Here is an 18,384-nt window from a genome sequence, read left to right on the forward strand (position 1 = left end):
TGTGCAAAATGTACAACATCGTAGTAACACAGAGTTTGATTTGACAAGCCAAAGATAGTGCAACTGTGGGTAATCTCATAGTAATACGGAGAGACGGGCAGACGGATTTGGTAGCTCTTAACAAAAGTATCCCCAGGGGTATCCATTCCTGATTTGATAACCTTGCAATTTAAGCACCACCTGCTGTTCCAACCCCGACCTGACCTTCTTGGATCAAAAGAGAATTAGCATTGTCGTCACTGTCATTGCTGTCATCACCATTGTCTTCATCAGTCATTGTGTTGAGCATTTAATGTGAATTATCTCATTTAATCCTCACTACAACCTTAAGGAACACACAGTATTTGTATCCCCCTTTTACAGATAGGAAAACTGAGCAGCTATTGGATAACTTTTTCAAAGCCTTATTAGCCTATTTGTGATTCTGACTCTGGAACCCACATTTTTGAGAGAAAATTAGTAAGCTGACACTATCAGAGTCAGTTTACCCCATTTCTGAGCACCAACACCCTTTCCATTCCATAATCAACTCCACCATTAAATATTGGTGGTGAATATAATATTTCCCTGTCATCAGTATTCACATAAACGTTGCTATTCTATTTTCAAACATGGCTCATTTAAAAACAAAGAGGTAGATCTCTACTTAAGGATTTGGAAAAATGGCCAAGATGTATTGTTAAGAAAAACAAAGCACATCAATGTGTATAGTTTGATGCATTAAAAATAAAAATCCTACCTATAAATGCATGTAAACTCATAGTTCAGGAACAGGGGAGGATGGGATACACTCCTCTCCTTTTTAATCTATATTTTTCTGAATTATTTGAATTTTCTTATAATAATCATATAGAAGTTGTGTGACTTTTGAAAAAGTAAATCGGGTTGGTTTTTTAAATGACAAAAACATTGGCCTGGCTACAGGCCTTGAGTGAAGTTCAGCACTAGATAGTGTTCAAATCTCAGCTCCACCCCTTTTATTGGCCACATCAACACACGACCATGCCTCTAAGTTCTCATCTGTAAAGTTAGGACAAGAAAACAGTACTACCTTGCTAAATCTCCTTGTGGTGAGGATCAAACTGAGAAAATACAGGAGAAGCACTTAGTGAACTGTGAAATCCCAAAACAGATGGGAGAGGGATGTTCCTATTATTTGAGTTCAATCTTCTCAGGTCCTTCATTTCTCTACACCCAGCAGCCATTTCTTACTATATAGTGTGAACAGAAATGAATGAACATCTTTCCCTGCCCTTTCTATTCCCCAGCAGACTCAGTTAATTTGCTAAGAAAGCTGGGTGCTGGGCACTTCACCCACGTCTGCTACCAATTCATACGACAGTCACTGCCCTTGGCTGTGCTCAGTTGGCTCACCTGTAGAATGACATATTGCCCTTTGATGTGTGCTAAGAAGGCATGTGGACCAGTGGAGCTTGGATTGTAGTATTCCTATGGATTCATGGGATCAAAATCCCAATTTGGCAAGTCTGGATTTGAACTAAAAGTTGTACTTACCTTTCTAGCTCAAACATTCAAAAATTCTAAGAATGTGAAATTTGAATTATACTCCAATAAAGATGTTAAAAAAAAAAGAATTCAGTTAAAAAAAACCTTGTCTTCAGAAAGTAAACTAATCAAATACCACTCATTGTTCATACCTGCTTTGTCAACAGCACCGTTTATTGAGTACTGTTATATGCACGGCTTTTTAAATTTAAATTTCTATACTTCCAAAGTTCTTCAGGCAACTTATAGTAAAAATTCTTTCATTGAAAAGGTTTAAAGGCCTGGAGGAAAGCGCCTGGAGCCAAGGAATGCAGGGAGAGAAGAGCCTAGTTATAGCAGCTGAGCTCCAAATTAACTCAGGGCTTCCTGGCAGCTAAAGCAAAAAAGTGAAAACATCGTGCAAGGCCTTCAAATAAACACCGCACTGCTGAAGCTCCCAAATGCAGGTCAGCTGGGCGGTGCCAACTGGTTTGAAGTGTCACCTGGTTGCCTTAGACGCACACAAACAAAAGGACAATGTGATAGGCATCTTGTAAAGTTAATTTTTAAAGATTTATATAATTATGTAAAATTACATAAAAATGGCTTGAGGGCTTCCCTGGTGGCGCAGTGGTTGAGAGTCCGCCTGCCGATGCAGGGGACACGGGTTCGTGCCCCGGTCCGGGAAGATCCCACGTGCCGCGGAGCGGCTGGGCCCGTGAGCCATGGCCGCTGAGCCTGCACGTCCGGAGCCTGTGCTCCGCAACGGGAGAGGCCACAACAGTGAGAGGCCCGCGTACCGCAAAAAAAAAAAAATTGGCTTGAGAGTTCATCTAGTAGTTTTTTAAAGTTTAACTGACTTTTCTTTAGTAAAGTGATGAATGTCATAAATGCCTTTATTTACCAAAATTAAAAGTAGTTTTTCTTTCAAAAATATTCCATTATATTTAGTCTGTGAAATCCAAAAATCTGGCAGACACAATTGCAAGGGATTCCAAAGATGAATAAGATCCTGTTCCTGTTCCTCCAAAAGATTACGGTATTTGGAGGATAGAAGACAAATAGCTAAAACTGTGAGATTTAGCAAATGTCCCAAATAATTGTCCCCAACATTGCATGCACGTACTTATATTTAAAAGGTATTACTTATCTGAAATTTAAATTTAACTGAGGGTCCTATATTTTATCTGACAACCATAAAACCAGTCCACTCCTACTGTATCAGCGGGCAGTGAACAAATATGCATTGATAGATAGATGATTCACACATATATTGATACGCTGAATTTTAAAGCTAGAACGGACTATGTGGTTTTATATGTGAGGAAACAGAGGCCAGATCAGCTGCTAGTTCAGACAGCACCTTTGTGTGTTGTAAAACCACACCCAGAGGCATTAGCTGTGCCTGACCAGGCAGAGGCTGGGCTGGAACGGGGAACATCATTTCCACTGTAGGACTCTTTCTGACACTAATTAAACATACAGATAATCGTTGCATGCTTGCAGTTGCCTGACAGTATGTCTGAGTACCTACTGCAGTCCTCTTCCTGGAGCTTACATGCTAGTGATGCAGGCCCTGGGCTTCCCTCTTCCCTCTGTTTCTGATCCCCTAGAGAGGGCTTGACGGCCCTTTGGGAAGAGAGTTTCTGACAGGCACCTCAAGGGCATGTCATCACTCAGGTTAATTACACCTAGAGCACTGTGATAAGATTCCGGAGCAGGTGCAAGACTTTGGGTGGATAAGGAGGCTGTTCCTTCCTCGGGTGCCACCAGTTGGTAAAGACATTTGTATATCCAAAGCACAGAGGGGCCATGTGAAGGTTTATAAGCCAAGAAATTCACCTTCCTTAGCTGGTTGTTCCATTCTGATGGACTTAATTGCTTTGAGTCTGACAGTTCAGTTTTTCTCCCTTCTCTCATCTGCATCCCCATCGCTCCTCCCCCCAAAACCTCTAAATGTATTATAAAGACAGAAACTCAGTATTATTTCTACACCATGCATCCCACAGTTTGGTGTGAGGGTTCTCTAAGCATCTTAATTTCTCAAACTTTCTGGTCTTGGTGGCTGTGATTAATTCACAAGCCTCTCCCTCAAATCTGGCACCTTTTCTGCTGGGATGGCTTTGCCAAAAGCACCCCCCCCTTGACACCCTGCTCCAGTTTTCTTAAACCTGTGAAGTTTCACTTTTCCTGTTTCTCCAAAATCACAAATTCCACTTTATTCACCATATGAATGGATATTCATATATTCATTTAGCAACAATTCAAGGACCTGCTATGGGCCATACACTGGGCAAAGGCCCTGGGGTTGCAACAGTCAATAAAAACCCAAAGATGTCACCCTTTCTTCTTAAAGCTTACAGTCGGGTTGGGGAGGCACACACAGACACACACACAGACACACACAAGGAAACAAACTAAATGATAAGTGCTTGAGGGACATGAGCAGAGGGCCCAAGGAGAGACTACAGAAGGAACTACTTCATGGTGGTTAGGAAAGGACTCTCTCTGTTTTTTTTTTTTTTTTTTTGCGGTATGCGGGCCTGTCACTGTTGCGGCCTCTCCTGTTGCGAGCACAGGCTCCGCGGCCATAGCTCACGGGCCCAGCCGCTCGGCGGCATGTGGGATCCTCCCGGACCGGGGCATGAACCCACGTCCCCTGCATCGGCAAAAGGACTCTCAACCACTGCGCCACCAGGGAAGCCCGAGAGAGAACTCTCTGAAGGAAGGCCTTGAAGCTGAGACCAGAAGGAGGAGGGGAGGCAGCCATGTAAATGTCATAGGGAGGAGGGTCCTCAGCCAGAGGCTCCCAGGCAAGAAAGATCTGGGCATGTTAGGGGAGCTGAAAGAAGGCAAGTATGGCCACAGGACAGTGAGAGGGAAGGCGAGGGGCACACGGTGAGGCTGGAGAGGCAAGTAGGACAGATACTGTCAGGGTCCTGCAGGGCCCAGAAAGATGTTTGGATTTTGTTCTGGGCGCGGTGGGGAACTACCGCAAGGATTCACCCTGGAGTAGTGCGATATGGTGCGTGTGTTAAGAAGATTGTTCTTGCCGCTGACTGGAGGTTTCCCTGGAGGAAGGCAAGAGTGCCAACAGGAAGGCCTTTTAGGAAGCCAAGCAGGAGTCCAGACCAGGAAGCCCAGTGGCCTGGGGAGATGGTCGCTTTGGAAAGCTCCTTGGAGGGAGACTCCGGCACCACGTCTCCTTCTCAGGGAGCCTGAATGTCTGAATACAGCACACAGCACTCAAAGAGCGCCCCCTTGCTCACCTCCCACTGCGGCGGTGGATGTGAAGTTGCTTAGAAAGCTGGGGTAGTAGATGGAACTTTCTACGGACTGCTGTATTTTTTTCTGTATACTAGGCAGCTTCTTTACAGAGATATGAATGGGAAAAATTGCGTTCTTTCATGATGATTAAAGGAAAATGGAGGCAAAGGGGAGACAAGTAGCTTGTTCAATGATACAGATAACACTGGAACTCAAAGTCTCAGACGTCCTACCTCCTACTCTTCATCCAGTACGCAGCTCCCTAGGTGCTACAACAAGGGAAGAGCCATCAGACTTTGCTTAATATTCTACTCTTGATATAGAATAGGTAATCCATCCCATGGGAAATTGCCCCCTTGGCAGCCCCCCATTTGTGCTCACAGATGCGAAAATTTAACATTCAATTAGAAGTCGCTGGCTTGGTGCAATACCCCTGAAGGCCACCAGGGGGCGAATAATAGTCCATGATCCTAGCCCGCGTTACTGCTTCCCATCACTCTGTCTGGGCTCCTCTTTACTCCTTGGTTCTCTATGTTTATCTCTTCTTCTTTCTTTCTTTTTCATCTTATATTACATTTATTACCTTTTTATTCTTCCCTTTCCCCCCTTCCGCTCCTCTAACCCCATAACCAGCCTGCCCACATCATGGAACTAAAACTTATTTTTAGTAGTTTGTTGCATGTATTGAATTTCTCCTGGTTTTCAGTTCTCAAAGACTGTAAGGGTAACACTTTATATTACCCTCCCCTAGACATTCCCCGCTCGCATTTGTTTGATTTTTACTTCTGTGGCCATCAATTGCCTTCCCCCCTTCAATAGAGAAAGAAAGGGGATCCACTCCTGACTCAAATAAAACATCACACAAACAAAAGGTCGTTCAATCGTCAAGGAATTTCAAAAGTAGAGGGAGGGCTTCCCTGGTGGTGCAGTGGTTGGGGGTCCGCCTGCCAATGCAGGGAACACGGGTTCATGACCCGGTCCGGGAAGATCCCACATGTCGCAGAGCGGCTGGGCCCGTGAGCCATGGCCGCTGAGCCTGCGCGTCCGGAGCCCGTGCTCCGCAACGGGAGAGGCCACAACAGTTGAGAGGCCCACGTACCGCAAAAAAAAAAAAAAAAAAGTAGAGGGAAATTTAAGTGGCCTTGAGGGCCGCATGCTATCTCCACTGTAACTAAGACAGCATCTAAATAACCATGCAAAGTGTGGGGTTCCTCTGGATCTGAGAAACATGCTGCTCCTTCCTTCCCTTACTCCAGTATTTCATGTGTCTTAACTGTCAGAAGATTCTCCTTAGTGTCCACTCCAGATTCTCTGCATGTTCAAATTTGTTCTGTCTATGGGAGAGGGATATATGGAGGCAGCTGCTATCTATTTTATGTTCCCACTGACCTGGGGGCTTGCGATCAATCCCTTCTGCGGAGCCACGCCGCAAGCTGCAGGTTGAGGCATTAGGGTGGTGAGGACACAGGTTGGCCGTCTGCTGAGAACAGAGCTATTTCCACCTGCATTAGAAGGAGGCCCGCTCAGACTAAATCACAGAGAAGGAATAGTCCCATTTATCACAAGGGTAAATTATCCTAATTGAGCGGTTAAGAGAATGAATGCTTTCTAGGTAGTTTACAGTAAGGGACCTCTTTCTCCTGGCTGCAATAATAGAAAACCACGGACCATCAGATCCATTTGGGAAAGCTCATTAGCATCCAGCCCACTCACCTCCTTGGTCCTCCAGCCCTTGTTTCCAGGAAATCAACCTCCCTCTTAGCAATCAGTTCAATATTATTTGAGTTTTTATTTTCCTCTTGTAAGCTTCTGAAAGAGCAGGGACTCTCTCCTTAACCCTACTTGTACAGCAAGTGATGTGTAGTCCTGTTAAGTATAACATACTCAAGCCTTTCAGAGTCCCAGCATGAGTCTGTACTTTGAAATGATGGAGGTAAATCCCCACCTTCCACTACCCCTCAGTTTCCAGTAAACAGACAACTCCAGAATTCCTTCTCAGCACCCTCTCTAGCTTGCTACATGCACCTCCTTCTCTGCTTGTAAACAAATGAAAATACTTAGTTACTTGCTTTTCTCACAATTTAAAAGTCCTGTGTCATGCTATCAGTTGAAGAGATAGCATTTAAAAATATTAATCAAAAAACCATATATTTTTTGAATAAGCAATACATTCACATGATTCAAACTCTGTACACATGTAAAAACACATACAGTGGAATGTTTTCTTCCAGCTGGAAGCAGATTTAACACGAAGTTATGTAAGCTTCGACTTCAGGGACCCTCATTTGCAATAGGCCTCCTCTAAGGTCCTGTACCTAATTCTATATTCATTTTGTATTATTTTTTCTTGAAAAGCTGCCCTGTCCTGGGACTCCCCTGGTGGCGCAGTGGTTAAGAATTGCTTGCCAATGCAGGGGACATGGGTTCAATCCCTGGTCCGGGAAGATCCCACATGCCACGGAGCAGCTAAGCCCGTGCGCCACAACTATTGAGCCTGTGTGCTGCAACTACTGAAGCCCGTGCACTGCAACCACTGAAGCCGGTAGGACTAGAGCCTGTGCTACGCAAGAGAAGCCACCGCAATGAGAAGTCCGCGCACCGCATTGAAGAGTAGCCCCCACTCGTCGCAACTAGAAAAAGACCGCGCGCAGCAACAAAGACCTAACGCAGCCAAAAATAAATAAAATAAAATAAAAAAAGCTGCCCCCTCCCAAATTGTATAAGCTTCAGTATCTCGAAGACTTGCATCTGCATCTGCCTGCATCCCTGTTTTTTAGCCACCCATCCCTTGCCCAACAGGCAACAAATGTCATCATTTTCTTGCATATTTTTCTGGATATATTTTATGTACATGTAAATAAAACCATATTCATCCCTCATTCCTTTTTCTATACAGGGTAACATGCTAGTCACATGGTTCTGCACTTTGATCTTTGCATTTGTACTGAAGTAAGTTAATTTCTTCCTATTTTGGCTTCCTCCATTATAAAATGGAAAAATTGGGCTTATCCCAGAGACTTCCTGTTAGGATTAAATGAGATCATGTAGAATTCTTAGCCCATTGCCTGGAACATAGGAAGTGATCAATATATTAAGCTATTATTCTAGAGTTAAAATTTAAAACGTGCTACAAAGCTATGCTAATGCAAACAGTGGTGGGGCTGATAACATAACGACAGATGAAACAAAGTAAGAAGCCTCCGCAACTCTTTATTATTTGTCTGCAAGATGCCATTGTCCATGATTGGAATACAAACACTAAAAAGAAAATGTTTGTCTCTTATAGTCTAGGGGAAGAGAGGAGATGTATGTCAAAAATACATCCCACATGCCGCAGTGAAGATCCTGCGTGCTGCAGCTAAGACCCAACGCAGCCAAAAATTAAACCAAAAAAATATATATATATATATGTGTGTATATATATATATAAATTATTTAAAAAAATGTGATGGTGGGTGCAGAGGGCCCACAGGACAAGGAAGGCAAAGTAGATGGAGTGGTACCTGAACTGGCCTTTGAAGGACAAGTAGGAATTTGACATCCAGAAATAACCAGGAAAAGTGGTAGCTCCAAGGATGATCGGATCTGACAGAATCACAAATGCTGAGGAAAATTTGGTTAATTAAATGAAATAACTTTTAAGAGAGAGAGTTATAGATTGACAGGACGTTTTCCTGAAGGACACAATCTTTGGGGGCCTTTTGGCAAGTCTGAATGAGTAAGGGAGGGCCAGGAGTCCCTCGGTAGGGGGTGTTACATGGGCTTTGATTGAATTTGGCATCTCAATCTAACTCTCAACCGCAATTGAAGTGAGGGGGGCGGGGGGAGTCTCAATGTTCACAAATCCAATCCCTCATGGACAGATTCAAAGTTTAAATCTTTAGCTAACGCTTTGTCAATAACATGTTCTAATTACATTTGAGGTTTTGAAAACATGGCTCTGTATGATAATTGCTGTGAAGTGGATTTTAGTCACAGGGACTTGTACATTGTACTTGTACAGAAGACGTAGAGAGATTATGAAATCATGTCATTTGATTGCAACTGCAGATCCTGACAATGCTTGGAACAACGGGAGCCCCCAACCACATCCCCCCTCCCCTGCTTCACCTCCTCCCCTGTGTATCAAGTGTATAAGTAACATTACATGTGCAAAATGGCCCATAGGTCATCTAACCATTCCCCAAGGCCAGATGGGGCTTCGGGGAAACTGAGTGCCAAGCCACGTATTAGATAAAATGAATCTTACATCTTGATCTCAGAAATTCAAGAGCCCTATGGCTGAGTCAGCTTCCGGATAAACACAGGACCCAGAGAAGAACCAGTTCCCTAAGGCTCTGTCATTGGACTGAACACGTTTCAGACCTAAAGAGAGAGCCTCTGAAACTGTCTCCCCACAGCATGTGTAGGGTGGGCTTCTTCTACCCATCTGACACCTCTTTTGCCAACTCCTCCACTCAATCTAGATTTCCCTTGGCCCTCCAGTCCTCACCCAAACAGTGTGATCAGCAAGTCATTCAGAGAAAAGCTTTTTAATTAAGAGGAGTGCAACAAATGATTAAATCAGAGTCATTTATTACCCTGCCATCTGGCCAGGACTCCTCCTGGCCCCCTTCTCCTCTGAGCCTGCGTAGGCATAGAAAGGGACAAAGGGGATGGAACGTGGGAAGAACTGTCCAACCCTTCCTGGAAGCAGGGAGGGGGTTTCAGGAGGATTTCTTGGGATCGTTTCCATACTTTAGAAACTTAGCCTCAGTTTCCTTACCTGTAGAGTGGGGGCAATAACATCTACCTCAGTGCTTGTGAGACACCTGGCACAATGGCGGGCGTAGCAGAGGTGCTCAGGAAATGTAAGTTGAATCTGAAACCTGTAAATTAGGAGCTTTGTTCTGAAGGCAGTATCAGCTGTGGCAGGAGTGAGGCGACGAAAGTCGTCCTCTGGTAAGCAAGCCCCAGCTGGTTCTCTTTCTGTTGTGACACACAATGGCATTCCCCGGTCCTCTCCCCCAAAAGTCAGGGAGCTCAGGAAATCCATGCCCTCCTCTCACTCCTACCCCCTCCAAACCTGGATGTCAGGCATTATCCTAAGGGAAATGCAGCAGGAGCCTTCCGTGTCTGGTTTGGGCATGATAAGAAGAGGGGCTGGGAAAGGCTTAGAGTTGAAAGGGGCTAGAAATGGAACTTAGGGGTGTATTTCAATAGGTGACAGCTCAGCGAGGACTCCACTAGATGATGTAGTGAAATAGACGCTAGTCCCTAAAAGTAAAATCACCACAAACGTGACAGCTACGAATGAAGACTAATACAGGGATATTGAAGTCTCAATTACCACAAGCCGCTTTGCTGTCAGTGATGTGACTTCCAAATTGGTGAACAACTCCTGGTAAAGCACTGAACAAAATATAAAGTATAATCTTCCTGCAGTTTACATAGTAGTTCCATTCTTAGGGTATACTTAGTGTATATTAAAAGCCTTTTAAAAAGTCTTTCTGTTTACATATAAAATGAAGTTACAGTCTAAAGCTCAGATGATTATAAATGAGTTTCCAGCTCTGTAAATATCTAGTGGGGGGCTTCCCTGGTGGCGCAGTGGTTGAGAATCCGCCTGCCAATGCAGGGGACACAGGTTCGAGTCCTGGCCCGGGAGGATCCCTCATGCCGCAGAGCAACTAAGCCTGTGCACCACAACTACTGAGCCTGCGGTCCAGAGCTTACGTGCCACAACTACTGAAGCCCGCGCGCCTGGAGCCCATGCTCTGCAACAAGAGAAGCCACCGCAGTGAGAAGCCTGTGCACCACAACAAAGAGTGGCCTCCACTCACCTCAACCGGAGAAAAGCCCACGCACAGCAACAAGGACCCAATGCAGCCAAAAATTAAAAATAAAATAAGCTACCAATAAAAAAAAAAAAATCTAGTGGGACATTTGAAAGTTGTGTGGAGCGTGGCGTGAGGTATGTGTAGGATTGTTGCACAAGTTGCAATAAATGAAGCTGCTGGGGTCCCAGGCTCTGCTTGCCAGGAGCGGGACCTCTACCCATCTTTGGGGCAAGCCAAATCACTCCACACTTTTCCAAAGTACCCCCTAGGGGGTGATCCTATGCTAGGCTAAAAATTAAAATGTGAATCAAATTAAATTAAATGTAAAAAAATTTAAAAGACAATCAAGACGTTTTAAATGTAAAAATACACCTTGAGGGACTTTCCTGGTGGTCCAGTGGCTAAAGCTCCATACTCCCAATGCAGGGGGCCCGGGTCTGGATCCCTGGTCAGGGAACTGGGTCCCACATGCTGCAACTAACGATCCCGCATGCCTCAACAAAGATCCCACACGTGACAACGAAGATCCCGTGTGCCACAACTAAGACCCTGCGCAGGCAAATAAACAAATATTAAAAAAAAAAAAAAAGGCACCTGAGAAATTTTGAGCTGGATATTAAATGAGATGAAAGAATTTTTGTTCATTTTGCTTGGTATGATAAAAAAATAATTTTATGTAAAACGACAGATGTGCATACAATAATGCAAAAATGGAAATTTCAGTGGTGACCACCTGAGTACAATATGTCTATGAGCTTTATAGAAAATAGTTCCTGGAGTGGCTGCTCAACTCACAAAACTCATTCTTCTCTGGGAACGTCCTCCATAAGGTATTCAAGGTGAGCCCTCGTTTGTAACGTAAACTGCTCCCACGCCACCCCGCCCCAACCCAGGTGACTGGTTGAGGTCGGGGTGGGGTACACCTGACCCAATCAGATGCTCCTTCACAGGAACCTGGCACCTTGACCTGGGAGCCTGGGGTGTGAGAGTTGTTCACATTAACAGTGCTCCCAGAGAAGCCCCATAGACCTCAAGTACTCAGGTCTCCAGAACCACCTTGTTTCCTGCCCTTCTTTGGGTTTGGCAATTCAGTCCTCCCATGGTTTCTATGGGACACCATGGAATCCTTCCCCCAAATTCCATCTCTTTGTGCTCAAGCCAGCTAAAATCGATGCCTGCTATTTACCGCTAAAGAATCTTAGTAAGATTCTTTCATCCTGGAGACAAATTCCGTATCAGGAGAGGATTTACAGATTAAAGATTGACTACCATATAAGACAGGAATAAAGACACAGACCTACTAGAGAATGGACTTGAGGATATGGGGAGGGGGAAGGGTAAGCTGTGACAAAGTGAGAGAGTGGCATGGACATATATACATTACCAAACGTAAAATAGATAGCTAGTGGGAAGCAGCCGCATAGCACAGGGAGATCAGCTCGGTGCTTTGTGACCACCTAGAGGGGTGGAATAGGGAGGCTGGGAGGGAGACACAAGAGGGAGGGGATATGGGGATGTATGTATATGTATAACTGATTCACTTTGTTATAAAGCAGAAACTAACACACCATTGTAAAGCAATTATACTCCAATAAAGATGTAAAAAAAAAAAAAAAGATTGACTACCATAGATTAGGTCCCTTGGAAGTCAGAACTGGAGAATTATTTGATTCTTCAGTGTGGTTATATTTAGACAAACCCTGCAAAGAAGGATGCAGTTGAAAGTGGCAAATCACTTGTCTTTTTCTCATGTGATAGCATACTTTACCTTGCTTTTAATGGTTACATAGTATTACACTATGTGAGTACATCATAATTTATTTAAGCAATCCTTTGTTGTTAGATTTCCTCCAATTTTTTGTTATTTTGTACAATACTGCAATGAATAGCTTTGTCTCTAAATCTTTGTGCACGCAGATAATTATTTCTTTCCGATAATTCCTGGAAGCTGATTTCCAGGAGCTTTGTTGAGAGTGACTGTCTCCCGATATCTTTGCCAGCATCCAAGAGAGTATTTTTGGTCAGCCAAAGTCAAAGAGATTACAAAATATCTTATAGTGGTTTTAATTTCTATGTGAGATTGAATTTTTTTTCTGCGTTATTTATTAGTCATGTGCATTTCTTGTTGGGAGGAATTGTCTATTCATTTACTTTTCTTAATTTTCTATTGGGCTTTTTCTCTTATTGATTTGTATTAACTTTCTACCTTAGAGATATTAATCTATTACGTATTGTAGCTATTTTTTTGTGGCTTCAGTTTATTTTTATTTTGTGTACAATTCTTTTTTTTAATAAATTTATTTATTTTTATTTATTATTTTTGGCTGTGTTGGGTCTTTGTTGCGGTGCGTGGGCTTCTCATTGTGGTGGCTTCTCTTGCTGCGGAGCACGGGTTCTAGAGCGTGCGGGCTTCAGTAGATGCGGTGCGTGGGCTCAGTAGCTGTGGCTCACAGGCTTAGTTGCTCCGCGGCATGTGGGATCTTCCCAGACCAGGGCTCAAACCCGTGTCCCCTGCATTGGCAGGGAGATTCTTAACCACTGCACCACCAGGGAAACCCTACAATTCTTTTGAAATACAGAAGTTTGAACTCTAATTCTCCTTTCTGGTTTCTTTCAATTCTTTTATGCTTAGAGAGTTTCTCCATCCATAGAGGGGATAAACAATCATGCATATTGCTTTTTATTTTTTCCCCAGTGCTTTGTATTTTTACATAAAAATGTTGATATGTATGCTCTCATTACCTCTGGTAGATTAAATATGATTGCAAACTCGTTGCTGCTCTTACTTTTGAGACGTGGAGTCTAATTCTCCAAGGTGGCTTTAGTGACTTGATTAACCAATAGAATGTGGTAGAACTAATATCCTGGGAATTCTGAAGCTAAGTTACACTCTTGTTGCACAGGCTAATGGAGTCTTGAGTCTCCATGTAAAGAAGTCTGATTACCTTAAGCCACCATGCAGGAGAGGTTACATCCGAACACTTGACCATCCCAGCTGAGCCCAGAATTCCAGCCATTTGCACAAATGCAAAGCAGGTATCTCCAAGTAACCTCTGTCAACACTAAATGGAGCGGAAGAATCACCCAGCCAAGCCCTGCCCAAGTTCTTGATTTATAAACTCATGAGATATGATATATACAGTTGTCCTTTTAATGCACTAAATTGTAGGGTAGTTTGTCATGCAACAGTAGATAACTGGAACATTACCTCTTGCCTGGGGTATTATAACAGAAGCTGTGAGGTACAGAAAAAGTCCTGGAGTTGCAGGAAAATGGAAGAGGCAAGAGCTTCAACAAGAGTATTCTCATCAATGGGTAATGACTAATGATATTAAAAGCAGCAAGGTTTACAGCTGACATGTACTTTGAACAGAAAAGAAAAAGGCAAATCAATCCCAACCCAAGCATATTTTGAGAAAAAACCCCTTTTTTTAAATAATTGAAAACCATGGAGCATTTTTAATGTACAATACGGAGCACTAAGCCCTTGCCACAGATTTTTCCTCGTTTAATCCTCAACAGACTCCCTGTGAGTGGCTGTCATTATTGTCCCCACTTTACACGTCAGGATATGGAGGCTTCGAGAGGGTCAATAATATACCTGTGGTTACAGAGCTAGAACTAGGATTTGAATACTTGTGTCTGAGCCTGCACACTTGGCCACAGAAATTACCTATTCTTCTCTGCCTTGGAGTGAGGGCAATGCTCTGATATCGAAGTGCCCGTTTGCCAAGGGACAGGTCTGGATGCCTTCTCCCCCACCAGATCCTGCCATTTAGATGTCTCTGAGTCTGTAAAATCAGAGGGCCGGGCCAGACACTCTCCAACCTCTCTTCCAGATCTTGTAAGGCTGTGGTTCTTAAAGTTGAACCATGGGCCTGGCAACATGGACAATACAAAGGTAACAAAGTGGTCTCCCTGAGCCGGGGATTCAGCATGACTTTTCCTACCCAGGGTCCTCTGGTTCCAACCTGGAGGGATGGAGTAAAGTCACTTAGGCAGCAGGTCCTAAGGGGAGGGATCTTGTCTAATTCATCCCTGTATCCCTGCAGCCCAACACGACGCCGGGCCCCTTGAGACATGTTTGTGCCTCAAATAACAGTGACCTCAGCTGAGACCCCAGCCTTCTGAGACCCTCAGACCACCTTGGAGTGCTTTCCAGGGTGTTGCCTTACCGACGTCCAGGAAAAAGACCATGAGGTTATTTCACTCTGCCTCATCCCCGAGACACTGCCTCAGCCACTGACCTCCATGACATTCCTACTGGGTACCACTGCCCTCCAACTACCACAGTTCTAGCTACTTCTCTGACCTCAGGAGAGGAGATGATGCTCACTGCTCTGCTGCTGGGTCTCAAGCAGGTATCAGCCTCTTCCTTCAGCCACTACAGCATCACTGAGATCAGGCTGTAAACCTTAGGGAGACTTTTCCCTAAGTCTGGGATTAATGGAAGAAGTTAGGAAAACTGAGAATTATCAAAATCTCCTGCTCATCCTTCAGATCTATTTCCTTGCTTCGCTTCTGGCTTGGCTCCACTGACAAAGGGCAGCCCTCTTCCGCCTGCCCCAAAACACACTCACACCAGAAATATTCCGGGGCTGTTCTTGGGGTGCCAGCTGAGGAGATATTCTACTCAGGGGAGAACAGATACTTTTTTTTTTCTTTCTAATATAAGTCCCTCCTCCTTATATCCTTAGGGCGAGCATCCAGTTAAATTTGTGCCAGGATGAATGACAATGAGAGTATCCTTTTGCTTCAAGGACAAGCCCTCCTCTCTTCCCTCACAAGGGTGTGTCTGGCAATCACAGGAATGGTCACATTAGTCCATTCTTTCATTTGGCTTCTCCAGTCTTATCCATGGGCATCTCGTTAATGAATGAATGAACGACCTGACCCAAACCAAGGTACCCACCCCGATTCCAACCAATAAGCGCTTACACCAAGCATCTTTTTAAGTATTCAGAGAGTTTCCCCTTCAAGGCAGAGGCTGTAAATTCTAAGCCCAACTCTCAATCCCGTGAATACCAGCCTCCTCTCCTTTGGCTGTTGTCCGTTTCCTAACCCCAAGATCATTAATCACTCTGCTGCCTGCCAGGCCCTTTCTGTCAGCAACTGTTCCCTTTGACCCTCCCTGTCAACCTCTCTCCCTGGCCCCAGCCCTGACAGAGCAGGGCAGAGGGTGGTTCACACCGGCAGCATGGGGTGGACAAAATGAATCAGGGGCGAGAATCTCTCCCACTGCCTTGCTTTGTCCCCCCGCCATTTCACCCCTCTACTTCTAAAGAGCATGCCAGGATTAAAGACCTTTTTTTCCTTGGGATTGGCCAAGGGAAAGTGGTGGCAAGAGGAAGTAGGAAGGAATTTAGGGGGAAACAACAACAATCATTGGAGAGCCTTGCAGAGCTCTGGAAGCTCCCGAATTCTGGCTGCAGCAAGCACTTGAAAAAGTTCTCCAACTTGGACCCAGATCCCCACGGGGAGACAGCCCAAATGTGAGTGCCAAGGAGAGACAGAAAATGATGCTTTGCTTGGAGGCCTCATTGCCTTATTTTCTCTAAAGCCTGATAATTTCCTCAAGGCCCTGGTCAAAGGAGCATGAATGAATTGAGTGACTGCAGTCTCAGTTGGATGAAAACTGTTAAGTAGGCCACTCTTGTCTTCTCTGAGCTCCTGGCAGTATTAGCTCTTTGTGCTAAAAGGAGCAGACGCAAGGGCCTCCCTTCCACTGCCAGGAAGCCTGCTTTAATGGTGACCTGCTGGGAAACGTGCTCCATTCTTTGTCATCTAAAACCTTCGTGACTCTAATGGTAGGAATTGCAGGCCCGATAAGAAGGGAGGATGTCCTAGGCTGGTGGGTAGAGGGGATATTTTTAGGCAGCCAGAGCCTCGGAGAACCCATCAAATCACAGAGGCCCGCCCACTCCACTTGTGTGTCGGCTTTAAATTTGGACTGAATTTTTGGTGGCACAAAAGATTCGGTGCCTCCTGCCATTGGGAGGGCCCATTCTCCCACTCTGCTGTCTCTGGTTATTCCATCTTCCAGCATCCAGCTGGCTCCAACTCTGCCTGAAGAAGAACAGGCGGCCAGACCAGCCTTGCCAGACTGGCCATCTGTCCCAGCTGAGGGTGAGGGTCCCTCCCATCCCAGGGCTTCCCAGGGCTGCTGATGCAGCTGCCCTAGAAAGATTTTACAACCTATGCTCTTGTGGGTGCCACTAATTAGATATGGATCCTGGTAGAGTAACTTCTCCCACTGCAGGAAAGCCAGGCCAAGTCCCTAGTGTCTGCATGGACCGTTTCAGAAAACAGAACCCAGGGGCTTCCCTGGTGGCGCAGTGGTTAAGAATCCGCCTGCCAATGCAGGGCACACGGGTTCAAGCCCTGGTCCGGGAAGATCTCACATGCCGCGGAGCAACGAAGCCCGTGCACCACAACTACTGAGCCTGCTCTCTAGAGCCCGTGCTCCGCAACAGGAGAAGCCACCGCAATGAGAAGCCCACGCACCGCAACGAAGACTAGACCCCACTCGCCGCAACCAGAGAAAGCCCACGCGCAGCAACAAAGACCCAACGCAACCAAAAATAAATAATAAATAATAAATTTATATATGAAAAAAGAAAACAGAACCCAATATCAGCTAAGTGAGGTGAGGGAGAATGAAGAAGAGTGGAATTGTCGAGAGGTGTGGCTTCTAGTCTTGGCTCTGCCACTCGGTAACCACGTGACCTTGGTAATCATTTCTGCTCTCTGGGCCTCAGTTTCCTCCTCTGAAAAATGAGAAAGTCAGATAGGATGTATCTAAGTTTCCTTTTTATGAATACAGTATCACCCCAGATGATCAAATATCTATACAGATCATCCAGGCAAAATCTATAGTGAGTCAGTGGAATTTGAAATTGTGACGTGTCCATATTCGAGGCTCATACTTTCCTTAATTTTATTAATATTTTAGGCATAGGTATTTTGTTGTATTTGGGAAAGTGGGCTGGGAGAGGTTGGGTAGTACCTCATTCTACTTTCTTTGCTGGTGTAGACACAGCTAAAGGGTTTGGATTAATTTGGGGGGACTGGCATCCGAAGTACTTAATCTCTCATCTGCTCTGAGGTGATTTTCTGATGCTGGAGGCTCTATTCTTATTCCATCTGTATCAGTTAGATCACTTTTTATTGCAAGGGACGGAAAACCCAACTTTTTTTTTTTTTTTGGCCATGTCACAAGGGACCTTAGTTCCCTGACCAGGGATGGAACCTGTGCCCCCTGCCGTGGAAACGCTGAGTCTTAAGCACTGGATCACCAGGGAAGTCCCCGGGAAACCCAACTCTAATGGACTAAAGCCAAGCAAGAAAATGTATTTTCTGATATGTCCAAACCATTGTCACTAAATTACATTTCTTTTCTCTCTTCTCAGTCCTGCATTCTCTGTATTTTCTCAAGTCTTAAGTAGGATCTCCCTCCGTGATCACAGGAGAACATCTAGAAGCTCCCAAGGTTGTGTACATCCATTCTGAAGTCTATGTCACTTAAGATAACTTGAGTTGCAAACAACAGAAAATCTGACTCAAGTTAGTGTAATCAATAAGAAAAGTTTTCACCTCACACAATAAGAAATCCAAAGATGTAGTGAGATCCAGATTGGTTAACTAATTGCCTCAACAACGTCATCAAGGAGCCAAGTTTTTTCTACTCCTTCATTTCTAGTATCAATTCTTTTTCTAGAAGAAGAGCCCTCATGGTCACATAATGGCTATTGAAATTTCAAGTGTCATAATTAGACATTGCAAGGTGCAGGAAAAGAAGGAAAACTACCTCTTC

Source organism: Monodon monoceros, unplaced genomic scaffold (genome assembly GCF_005190385.1).
Source record: "Monodon monoceros isolate NGI ecotype Baffin Bay Population unplaced genomic scaffold, NGI_Narwhal_1 Super_Scaffold_16, whole genome shotgun sequence".
NCBI lineage: Eukaryota > Metazoa > Chordata > Mammalia > Artiodactyla > Monodontidae > Monodon > Monodon monoceros.